The following is a 13,380-nucleotide window of genomic DNA, read 5'->3' on the forward strand; positions in this document are numbered from 1 at the left end:
TATACTGTATGTTTTCAAAATGCATACTGCCTCCAGCTCATTGCAAAGTGGTGTGTGACGTGCTGATGAAAAGCCTGCCGTTGACTATGCGTTTGCTGTTTGAGATGCTGCTGCAGCAGCTCTCCCGCTGTCTGACAGATTTTCCACTCAAAGGCTCTGTATCTGTATGTTCTATGCGTGTGATAAATAAGATACAGAACGTATATACTGTAGCCTACGCGCGCCAATTTAATTCCACTAAATTATGCAAATTACCCAATAGACGTTAAGCATGACCAGTCAAATGTATTTACAGTACATCAACTGGTATTTCCATCATTCAAGAGGCTAAAAAGCATTATTTCATAAATGGGATTTTGTTCTTCTTCTCCCGGACAATGGGCCGGCGGCAATTTTATTTATCGGCTTTTCAATTTTTTTCTCTGACAAAAGCCGGCCATTAACAGCTAACGGAAACCCTGGTGTGTGTGTCGGCATGTGTATGTGCATGCTTGCTTGTGTGTGTGTGTGTGTGTTTGTGTGTGTGTGTGTGTGTGTGTGTTTGTGTGTGTGTGTGCGTGCGTGCTTGAGTGTGTGTGGCGCCAGTGGGAGAATGTTGTGACGGACTTCTTTCTGGAGGACGAGGGGCTGACTCTCTCTGACTCTGAAAATGAATCAGATGATGAAGAAATCCTTGACTTGGGTAACAACAACACTGTCATTGAACCAAACATTGCAGAGTTTTCTGATGACAGTGATGGGGAAGAAACGGAAATCAACAGTGTTGTTGTCACGGAAGAAGTGGACCGAGTTTTGAACTCAGTGGAATGCCGAGTATGAGGGGATGGACAACATCCGGAAGTTTGATTGCAAATGCGGAGAGAGTCGAGAAGAGAACTCAGTAGGATCTTGTATAAAACAACCTTCACTGGATTACATCTACCAGCAAATGGCAAACATGGCTTCCATGACAGAGACAAACAAAGACGCAATGATTCTTGGAATATTGAACACTGTCAGTGTGAGCTGGAGCGACATGACACAATGTCCCAAGATAGCTGATCAGACGAAACGCAAATGACAGAGGACTTTTTACTTAATCAAATGAGTTCCAGTCTGCCGTGAAGCATTCATCCATGTGTAAGAGTCTAATGTTAGTGTCATGATTCCCCTGTAGCTCAGTTGGTAGAGCATGGCGCTTGCAACGGCAAGGTTGTGGGTTAGTTTCCCATAGTGGGCCAGTATGAAAACGTATGCACTCACTAACTAGAAGTCGCTCTGGATAAGAGCGTCTGCTAAATGACTGAAATGTACAGAAATTATTCGTATCTAATTTTATTTTAAAATCGGTTGCATTGCTACACTGAACAAAAATATAAATGCAACAGGTAAAGTGTTGGTCCCATGTTTCATGAGCTGAAATAAAAGACCCCAGGATTTTCCATACGCACAAAAAGCTTATTTCTCTCAAATTTTGTGCACAAATTTCTTTATATCCCTGTTAGTGAGCATTTCTCCTTTGCCAATATAATCCACCCACCTGACAGGATTGGCATATCAAGAAGCTGATCAAACAGTATGATCATTACACAGGTGTACCTTGTGCTGGGGACAATAAAAGGCCACTTTAAAATGGGTCGTTTTGTCACACAACACAATGCCACAGATATCTCAAGTATAGAAGTATTTCTGAATGTAATAAAGCCCTTTTGTGGAGAAAAACACATTCTGATTGGCTGGGCCTGGCTCCCCCCTTACGAAAAAAGATTGAAGTATAAATGCAGCACAATGCAGTTATTCTGCAATTACTGCATCCAAAATACCACAGTCGACTGCAGTTACTCCAATTTTACTGCAGTTTCAAAACTGCAAAAAAGAAATGTATAAGGTTTGCTAGCTAATGTTAGTTGCTTGGTATCTCATGCCAGCTAACATAAAAAATCATATCTGATTTTGTCAGAAATCTGTTTACATTGCTAGTTAAAGCCCCCCCCCCGGCCAAACCCTCCCTTACCCAGACAAAGCTGGGCCAATTCTGCACCGCCCTATGGGACTCCCTATCACGGCCGGTTGTGATACAGCCCGGGATCGAACCCGGGTCTGTAGTGACGCCGCTGCGATGCAGTGCCTTAGACCACTGCACCACTCGGGAGGCCCCACCTTCTCATTTATTTTTTAAATAATTTTTTATGTGTACATTTTGTTTAAATGTATGTTACTGTTGTCTTAGGCCTATAAGGCCCTACGTAAAAGGGAAGGCCACAATTCTGTTTGTACACTTGTTTACATGGATATCCTTCTTAATAAAACAAGCCATTACACTTCGTTATTCTCATGGCATTTCAATATTATTATTCAGGTTATTACTTATAATTATTAAGCTACAAATTAAGAAATGCCAGGTTGCAGAGGTTCTGTTGCATTTTCGTATTGACCCAGCATGACAGAGTCAAAATAAAGATCTATGCCTACCTTGTCCTTGTCCTTGTCTGTTGGCTTTTCTGCATATAAAAAAAAAATATGTATCCTATTTCGACGCACAAAACCATTCACACGATGTCTGATGGGTTTTCTCCCACTTTTCCCGAAATATTTTGCATAGGGTCACAAACACTTTTGCTTCGGTCATTCGATGGCAGTGGCATTGGCACATGCTCTTCAAAGAGAGGACGCCGTAATGAGAGAAGTAATGTAGCCTAAACTACTGAAGAATAGGACTTTTACAAGCTTAAATCATGACTCTTATTAAAGAGATGGAGTCCAGACAGGCTACTTTAAGACATTTTCTGAATGGACATATAGGCCCATAGAGAGAATAGTGAATTCACACACACACACCGCTGTAAAATGACCTGTCAATCAAAGCCACCAGCGTATGTCAGACACAAGCAAATATTTATTATTTCCTTAAAACATATTTAAAAAACCTAGGCCTACCTTAGCCTTTACTAAAGTAGGCTATAAGATAATGAATTGACGCGGACAGTATGAAAGGCGACAGCTATGCGATAGTATGAAGATGAAATTGACAATCATTAAAATAGAAACAAATACGCAACATGTCCATTGCTTATTTATCAGTGTTGATTAGTCTATAAATTAAAGAAAAGATTCCGTATCAAATTATACCATGCCGGGTTGGAGAGGACTGGCCCATTGTCCATTTGAATCAACATTAGCCCATTATAGGACTCAGAGCAAGAACAACCTTGTCGACTGCTGTTGAATAATTAATGAATAGTCAGACACATCCAACCTTTTTAAAATGAAGACCGATTTATTTATTTACTAGCAATGAAAACGTGCATTGTCTAAAAGAAAGTCCACACGTATTTATTTAATTTTTTACTGAAGTGCCATAGCCAATAGCACATCTAGCGGATTGGCTGCTTGAGCATCAAACGACAGTTGGAATGAGGAGGAGATGTAGACAGACTAAGCTAGCAAAACAATTGCTTAATAATCATTAGTAAACACTCCCGCTATTAGGTAAAGTTTATCTACATGAAAATAAAGTTAATTTAAAAAATGTTTTTCCGAAAATGAATGTAGGCCTATTTAAACGGTTTGGTGGTTATTTTATTTTCATGACGGTCTTCAACCATAACCGTCAGTTACACGGTTATTCAATTTCAATTACATCACAGCCCTGTGAGAACACAGAGGAGGTCATATAGAAGACAGGGTAAAGTCAATGTGAGAACACAGAGGAGGTCATATAGAAGACAGGGTAAAGTCAATGTGAGAACACAGAGGAGGTCATATAGAAGACAGGGTAAAGTCAATGTGAGAACACAGAGGAGGTCATATAGAAGACAGGGTAAAGTCAATGTGAGAACACAGAGGAGGTCATATAGAAGACAGGGTAAAGTCAATGTGAGAACACAGAGGAGGTCATATAGAAGACAGGGTAAAGTCAATGTGAGAACACAGAGGAGGTCATATAGAAGACAGGGTAAAGTCAATGTGAGAACACAGAGGACTCAGAACAGGATTCTGCCAACAGTGTAACTGCAACCATCTGTCTGACAGGAGATGTAGAAAGCAGACAGACAGGATGACAAAACCTCTACTGAACTTCACATGTACTGTACATCTGTAAAAATATTTTTATATTAGCTTTTCAATGAGACTGAAACCAGGAGAAATGCATAATATAGAAGTACAATGTTCAATGCAGCTCCAGCAGCAACTGCATTTAGATGCTCTGTGTGTGTGTGTGTGTGTGTGTGTGTGTGTGTGTGTGTGTGTGTGTGTGTGTGTGTGTGTGTGTGTATGTGTGTACGCTAGCTAAAATACCTTCTATATGTTGTGGGGCAGAGAGCTCCCTTGTTCGAGGCACCAGTTCCGACTGACTCACCGACCCCTACCCACTCTTCCCACCCACTCCCTTTCTCCTCTCGTTCTCTCTCTCTCCTCTCCTCCCACTCCCTCTCCCACTCAGCCTCAGCCTCTACCCCGGCGTGGGAGTAAGCATAACCCAGTACGAGAGCCTCTGGTGGGGCACACATACAGGGAGCATGGGCCTACGGTTCTGGAGCTTTGGCTTTCATTCTCTCTCCCACGCTGACACACGCACGCGCACACAGACAAGCACGCACGCACGCGCGCACACACACTACACACACACAATCACACACACACACACACACACACTATCCACACAAGTAGCCCACACTGAGAGCTCCCCTTTAATGTCATGTGTCTTACATCTGAGGAGAGCAGAGACAGGGGAAACACGGGGGAGTGTGTGGGCTGAGTGTGTGTGTGTGTGGGCTGAGTGTGTGTGTGTGTGTGTGTGTAAACTGTGTGAATCACTACGCCTTTTGAATTCAGTTCACATTCAGCCAAACCATAGCTACTCTGGTGTCCTTCTTGTTAGACATGTACTCACAGGAGCTAAATCACTCAGATAGCTCTTATTGCCAGAGCTAAATAGTATCCAGTCCCTCTCAAAAGACGTCAAGATTCATGACTCATGATCTGATGATTAGACACACTGTAGGAGGTATTATGTTAAGTCAGATGAAGAACAGATTGAAAGATTGAAAGATTGAGAGAATGAGAGAATGAGAGAATGAAAAATATTATTATTATTATTATTATTATAAAAGAGGATTCTCTGAATGTAAAAGTGCAACCCTTGGACTGAATTAGACATTGAACATGCTCGAACCCAAAATTGCAGAAATGGTGAACTAATTCACTTAATAGATACCGAAAGCCACCAATTCAAAGAGTCGGACTATAGTCCAAATGTATAGGGAGAGAGCTAGACTGGTTCAGTACTTCCACAGGTATCTTCCCTCTTTGAAGACAATAGAAACATTTATAACAGGTATATTTTTTAGCAATCAAGATGTTTCGACCTACATCTGAGGGCCTGGACACACAGGACAACATCATTTCCTCTATAAACTCTGTATAACAGATAGAAATACCATTATTTTTCTTACCGGTAGAAGAATGGATGACCAATAACAATCATTTCCACCTTGTCAATCATCTTCACCTTGACGATTTCAGGTTCTGAAAAACGGGTAATAGAGAACATTATATAATACATAATATCATCATGAGATTTTCTGGAATTATTTAACAGAAACAGACTTGTTTATGTTCACAATCGCTTGCATAATAAATTCCCATCGTGTGAAGTGTCTTGGTATTCAGACGGACCAGATTGCTCATTAGAATATGTAACATTTGTGTGTGGGTGACTGTGGGCAGTCTCTGTCCTTCCAGTTCCAACAATTAGCTAGCTAGCTCCTCCAAGGAACAACCCAACCAGAACCCTAACCTCATCATCTGTCCACTTATATGAGGAAAACACTGTTTTACATCATTCAAATGTCCCATTCACTAAGGCTAAACTTGTTTGTAGCATTGACTGGATGTAGAAACTCGTCAATAAGATGTTTTAAGAAACATTTAGGTATACAACATCTTGATTTTGTTCTATTCTATATAGATGGAGGCTATTTTTTCATATTGTGTATTTCATAATGTGTCTTTGATGTGTATTTGGTAAATGTTAAAATCTTACAATTCAAGTCCCTCTGTCTGTAGTAAAATCACATGGTGTCTGGGACTGCTGTAGGTGTCTCACAGATGTCCCCTGGCTGTTGCATGACTTCAATATTAAAGCCCCCATACTGTCTTTTTCATTGTATTTCTAATTCATCACTTTATGTCAAATAAATCACTGTGTTTATTTTTTTATATAATAATCCAAAATATATTTTTTACAATTGATTTCCCTGAGCCTCTTTGGGTCACTGAAATGCTCAGTCCGGTTGTGTGGGTGTGGGGATAGACATTTGAATATATTTACATATACAGCCCTGATTGGCTGATAGAATCACCTACAGCCCATCCCCTTACCCCTTCAAAAAACTACAACAAAGGCACATGGTATGAAACCTGTCAGTTGGTTCTGAAGTTGGACCCTGAAAGCGACAAACTTCCACAGGTGTGCAGGTTACTTTGTTTTGTCATCAAAACAAAAGGCATACATAATGCATCTTAATCGGCTATTTCATTGTTCAGTGTTTCCCGCAACCACAGCTAAACAATAAAATAAAATAATAATAATAACAGTAGAAGACCCCATCCGCCAACCCCAACCCCCCGCAGGAATACATTATCTTGTCAGTTATTTACATAACATAATAAACAGATCGTAAACAAGGTTTTAATGAAAGTCTAAATCATGGCATGTAAGTATATATTTTCAAGTTATTGTTTTGCATGTGCTCAAGCTCTGTAAGGTGGTTCCTGTTATAGGGAAACAGATGATGGTGAAAGTAATAGGAGGTCTAGAGCAGCAGCAGAGCAGACATCGATGGTAGAACGTTAAACAAACGAGTGGTTTTAATGTACATTGTCATCACCAGCTTTTCCAGCACCGACATTACTGTACACAGCTAGAATCTCATCCTGTGATGGGAAAAGGGTGGAAGGGTTAGTATTTCACACTTACTGCACACACACACACACACACACACACACACAATTACACTTCTCAACAACAACTTGTTTGGCAGAATCTGTTGTTATGTGCGATGGTTGGGGTGAAAATCTATAGAGAATAGATGTCCAGGAGGATGGTTGGTGACCACTGCCCCTACACACACCACAAATGGGTTTTCAAATAGTCGTACAGTCAATCACAGATAGACCCATAGCCCCTACCCATTGACAATTCCTACTAATCGGTTATAGGACATGGACCTACCACTAGACTCTTTGATAAAAAGTAATACAGTATATAGAACTTTTATCTGACAGTAATTTGTCTGACAGTCTGACAGTACTTTGACAGCATTTCAGTCTGAAGGAAGTATGGTTTGAAGTGACTGAAATATTCAGAAAGGCATTGGGAAGTGATCAGAAGATCACCAGGCAATAATTCTGTGTAAAAAATAACATAATTGCTTTCAATGATGTGGTGCTTTCCCCCCCAGTCTGATTATGCCTGATCATGTCCACTCTCTGCTCTAACGAGTCCTGCACAGCTTGTGAGCATCGTAAAGGGAAACAGATTAGTTTTTTTTTCTGAGAATCTTAGCATTCAGGAATTGGGCCATAATAGTTTATAGGTCCAACGGTTCAAAAGGTAGAGACACATTTGCAGGAGAAAAACAGAAAGCAAGTGTAGCTGGCTATGCGGGAACATTGTTTACATTGTCAGAGGCAACTTCTGCCTAGGCACTAGGGCAGCTTTTCTCCTTTACGATTCTGATATAACTTTTTATGTAGCTTGGCTAGCTACAGGTACCTATGTAAATATAAATGTCAGGTCAGTAGCTAGCTAGCTATCCTAGTTGTGGTCGAGACTAGTAGCTAGGTAGCTAGCTAGCTAACATTAGCTAGCTAGCTAGCAGCAGCACAACAATATCATGTCCTTTGCTTTAAATAATAATAGTTAGCTAGAAGAATAACTATTTAGAAACATACTTTTTGAAAGGTTGCTATTGGCTGCCGCTGCTTTATGCAAGATGTATGGGACAGAACCTTGATGAAGGATGCTGCTAGCAAATCCACTGGCTAAGAAACAATCGCTGCTTTGCAGCCAGCTACTGCACAATCTCTTTTACTTTTGGTCATTGCTGTAGCCTTTTCCTGCAGTCAAATGACCAAATCGCCCTCTAGTGGCCTCATGGGTGGAATGTTATTAATATTTTTCATAATTTCTTAATTAATTTAAAAATAAATAAGCCCATAATGATGTGTATACTTTTGTTTCAAAGTAGATGTTTTTAAGACTACCAAGAAACACTCTGTGACCATGATTTAGCCCACTGCAGTTAAAGGTTAAAGTGGAAGTAGGAATAACTACAGAAATATTTTGGTCTTTGGTAGCGTAACTGCACGCTGCCATCAATGAGGAATGGAATGCCAATATGACCGGGCAGGGCCAGCAGCAATGTAGGAGGATATATGCAAATCAAAGATGAACTGTCATCGGTCTATTATAATCATATCAGATTGTGACGTCATGGTCTGGGCCAGAAACTCACCTAAACAGCTCTTACACAAAAAGGGCATTTCGATCTAACAGTGTGGAAATATCATAAAAATTACGATTTTAACTGAACTGCACCTTTAACATAATGTTCAACTCTGAAGGCAGAGGGATAGCGGTGTTTGCATAAAACCATTTGTGACAAGTAACAAACCATTCGTAACAGGTGTTAAAAAGGACATTTAACCATTGGTCCCATTGCATCTGTAACGCTCGCTTTGTTCCTTGAAGGGCTTTTTTCTTTGAATTATATATCACAAGGATATGGTGATGATGATGAAAACTATTATCATTATTACTAGTTAAAATACAAAAGTCACCTGCATGTCAGTCATTTCAACACTGACATTAATGGAATCAAATAATGTTTGTTTATTCCTGCATTTTCTCTCTCTCTCTCTCTCTCTCTCTCTCTCTCTCTCTCTCTCTCTCTCTCTCTCTCTCTCTCTCTCTCCTCTCTCTCTCTCTCTCAGTCACGGGGTCTCCCCCGGGGTAATCACATTCCAAAACACACACAAGAATTTCCTCCAGCCCAGCTCGCATACCACCCCCACACACACACGCACACGCACACACACACAAACAAACACACACACACACACAGCTCGACTTGCATACCACCCCTCCTCCCGTAACTTAAAGAAGGGAAAACACACACAGAGATCCCGTCTGCACCCAACCACACTCTCAGTGCTCTCTCTCCCTCTCACGCACGCACGCACGCACACACACACACACACACACACACACACACACACACACACACACACACACACACACACACACACACACACACACACACACACACACACACACACACACACACACACACAGACACACAGACAGACAGACACACAGGCATTCTCACACACACACACACACACACACACACATACATCTAGCTCGACTTGCATACCACCCCTCCTCCAGCAACTTAAAGAAGGGAAAACACACGCAGAGATCACACGCACACACACACACGCACACACACAGTCAACAATGTTCAAGCCAAGGCAGACCACACACTGTTGCAATGCCATGCTCAACAGACTTGCCAATGCTTCTTTGATCTTTCTGACGAAATAATGACACTTATCTACATTTACATTACATTTTAGTCATTTAGCAGACGCTCTTAACCAGAGCGACTTACAGGAGCAATTAGGGTTAAGTGCCTTGCTCAAGGGCACATTAACGTCATTTAGCAGACGCTCTTAGCCAGAGCGACTCACAAATTGGTGCGTTCACCCTATAGCCAGTGGGATAACCACTTTACAATTTGGGGGGGGGGGGGGGGGGGGGGGGGGGGTTAGAAGGAATACTTTATCCTATCCCAGGTATTCCTTAAAGAGGTGGGGTTTCAAATGTCTCCGGAAGGTGGTGAGTGACTCCGCTGTCCTGGCGTCGTGAGGGAGCTTGTTCCACCATTGGGGTGCCAGAGCAGCGAACAGTTTTGACTGGGCTGAGCGGGAGCTGTGCTTCCGCAGAGGAAGGGGAGCCAGCAGGCCAGAGGTGGATGAACGCAATGTCCTCGTTTGGGTGTAGGGACTGATCAGAGCCTGAAGGTACAGAGGTGCCGTTCCCCTCACTGCTCCATAGGCAAGCACCATGGTCTTGTAGCGGATGCGAGCTTCAACTGGAAGCCAGTGGAGTGTGCGGAGGAGGGGGGTGACGTGAGAGAACTTGGGAAGGTTGAACACCAGACGGGCTGCGGCATTCTGGATGAGTTGTAGGGGTTTAATGGCACAGGCAGGGAGCCCAGCCAACAGCGAGTTGCAGTAGTCCAGACGGGAGATGACAAGTGCCTGGACCAGGACCTGCGCCGCTTCCTGTGTAAGGCAGGGTCGCACTCTCCGAATGTTGTAGAGCATGAACCTGCAGGAGCGGGTCACCGCCTTGATGTTGGCGGAGAACGACAGGGTGTTGTCCAGGGTCACGCCTAGGCTCTTCGCACTCTGGGAGGAGGACACAGCGGAGTTGTCAACCGTGATGGCGAGATCATGGAACGGGCAGTCCTTCCCCGGGAGGAAGAGCAGCTCCGTCTTGCCAGGGTTCAGCTTGAGGTGGTGATCCGTCATCCATACTGATATGTCTGCCAACACTAATCTAAACACTAATCTCACACCTGAAGGAGATGTTGATTATGAATGTGAAAAACAATAGGCTTAATACTGTATTTCCATAGGATTAACATGATATAAACAGTCAACAGCTGTAGCTTACCTTGTGGTTGTCTGTCACCGGGCTCGAGTCTTCTTCCTCCACCCCTTTGCTGTTCCAAACGCCAACAGCTGTGCAGGAGAGAGCCCGGGGGTTACAGACACCTTCCCCGGGCGTGACGCTCCGCAGTTATATGCTACAAAAACAGAACAGGACAAAAAATATATAAACATCACCAAAGGTTGAAAACCACTCTCTAGCAACTGACTTTCTCATTCGCGAATGCACTTAATGATCTCATCACTCAGTCATCTGCGACTCCTGCAAGTCATTTCCCCTCTCCCCTTATCGCTGACTGGCCGCGGGGGCTTTTCGCAGTGTGCATACTGAATCAGTCGGAAATGCCACTGAGTTTCCTGCTTCAGCAAAGCGAAGGGGAAGGCATTGCTTCCCATTCACCTCAGCCGGGTTATAGGCGCGTCCCTCGCTCGCCCTGACGACGACCCCCAGCCCGCAATAAATCCCCCTTTTACCAGGGGCCGTCCCTGCCACGACCCGTGTGTGCGTGTAGTGCGTGAGCGTGTCCACAGACACATGTATGATTTCAGGAAAGTCCACTGTTCTGCATAACATGATTTTACAGACAGAAATTATAAGGTTACATGGTTTCCAGAATATATGACTAGCCTAAATGTTTTCTGCACTCAGCCGAGTAACCACATTTGGTTCCTTGAATTAGACTTGAATTAGATTGATCTACTGGGCTGTGTCTAATGTCAAGGAGGAGAGAGTTTTGATTTTTAAAAGAAAATATTACCACAAATCTCTCTCCATCTTTCTCCATCTCTCCTACTCTATCCTTCATCTTCTTTCCATCTCTCTTCCATCTCTACTCTTTCCTTCACGCCTCCTCCATCCCTCCTCATCTCTCCTCCATCGCTCTACATCTCCCCCAATCTTTTCATTCTCCATTGGGCAGTAATGTTCATGTCTTTACAGCGGAGGATAACAAGGGGATTTACCTTCACATGAGACATGAAGAAACAATGGGATTTCACCTATATTCTCTCTCTCTCTCTCTCTCTCTCTCTCTCTCTCTCTCTCTCTCTCTCTCTCTCTCTCTCTCTCTCTCTCTCTCTCTCTCTCTCTCTCTCTCTCTCTCTCTCTCTCTCTCTGATAGGATGACAGAGGGGGGTTGATCTTGTAATGGGGTTTACAACAATTTGCATTTCCCCAAAATGCCTTTGAACTAGTTTTTTTTTCCACTGTCCCTTTCTCTTTTGTCACCCTCTCAATTTCCCCAGTGAGAGTGATGGTGAATTTGGGAAATGTTGTCACTTGAGTAGTTTGAGAATTGAGTCATTATGTCAGTAGTTCAGATTTGAGGTGTCAATCGGAGACATTTATTTCATACTGTGAAATGCCCTGAATAAATTAACACAAGTCTTCTCATCTGAATTTCTTTGGTGTGAATTTATTTTTCTTTAATTCTCTGGCATTTGAAACCACTGCACAAGTCATATGACAACAGTTATAATATGCTATAGCCTGTAGTCTATCTGTCTCAGTCATTCCATTCAGAAATCAATGGGTGCAAACATCAGGCCATGTGCCAGTATTATTGGGCAAGGTGTAGCGGGACTTCAATGGACTGTGACATCATGGTCAGGTCTGTTGACCAGTCCTTTAGAGGCAGTGTTCTGTTTGTCTGGTTAAAGTGCTACCGATGGAATGAACTGATGCTGTTGTTTAGATACTTTTTGCTGTGTCATAGAATGGTCTGGCAAAAATGCATCACCAAACGTTTTGAGTAAATCACAGCCCAAACTTCAGTGCTGTCCAGCCATATTTAGAATATTGAAATTATGGCACGGTGTGGCATTTGATTTTCAACCATCCACTAAGGGCAACACAAGTACCTGTTACCATCTACTAGGCTCGCAACAAGCTAGGGTGTTGGGGATGTGTTTGAGGATGAGCTTAAACTGTGAGATATGTTTTGTGGCTCCGGGCGTCACAGGTTTTTATTTTGTTGTAACCCTATCACTAACCCTAACCTTAAAGGGACATTTCAAAAATGTTCAACTTCATATTCATCATGTTCAGCACCACCCCAACATCAACATATGTAAACATCAACCTATGTTTTGTAGTAAAAAAGATAGAGGAAGATAAGCATTTCCAATGACATCATCAACCAATTAGTAGACAACTAGTAGGCAATTAGTAGGCAATGCCTACTCATAATTGGTTAAAATCACACGATGCACACTGATGATGTCGTTGGAAACACTTATCTTCCTCTATATTTTTTACCACAAAACATAGAATCGCACCATTTTCACATATGTTGATGTTGGGGTGGTGCTGAAGATGATGAATATGAAGTTGAACAATTGAGACGTTTCCCTTTAACCACTTGGAATTAATGCCTAAACTTAAGTTTGACCCTATCCCAAACCATAACCCTAACCTTAACCAGTCGGAATGAATGCCTAAAGTTAAGTTACATTTAAGTTTTGCACAGTTTGACTGACAGCTATCAAATAGCAAAAATACACCGTAATTAAAAAGGCAAGAAATGCAATAAATCACGCATTGGAGATAATAGCAGATTTTTGTGTATTTTATAATTCTCATGTAAGCTAGAGATTGATTGATTTTTAAAAGTAGTCCACACGTGTGCATCTGTCCTAAAGAGGGTACTACCATTC

Source organism: Coregonus lavaretus (genome assembly GCF_964263955.1).
Source record: "Coregonus lavaretus genome assembly, chromosome: 16".
Lineage (NCBI taxonomy): Eukaryota > Metazoa > Chordata > Actinopteri > Salmoniformes > Salmonidae > Coregonus > Coregonus lavaretus.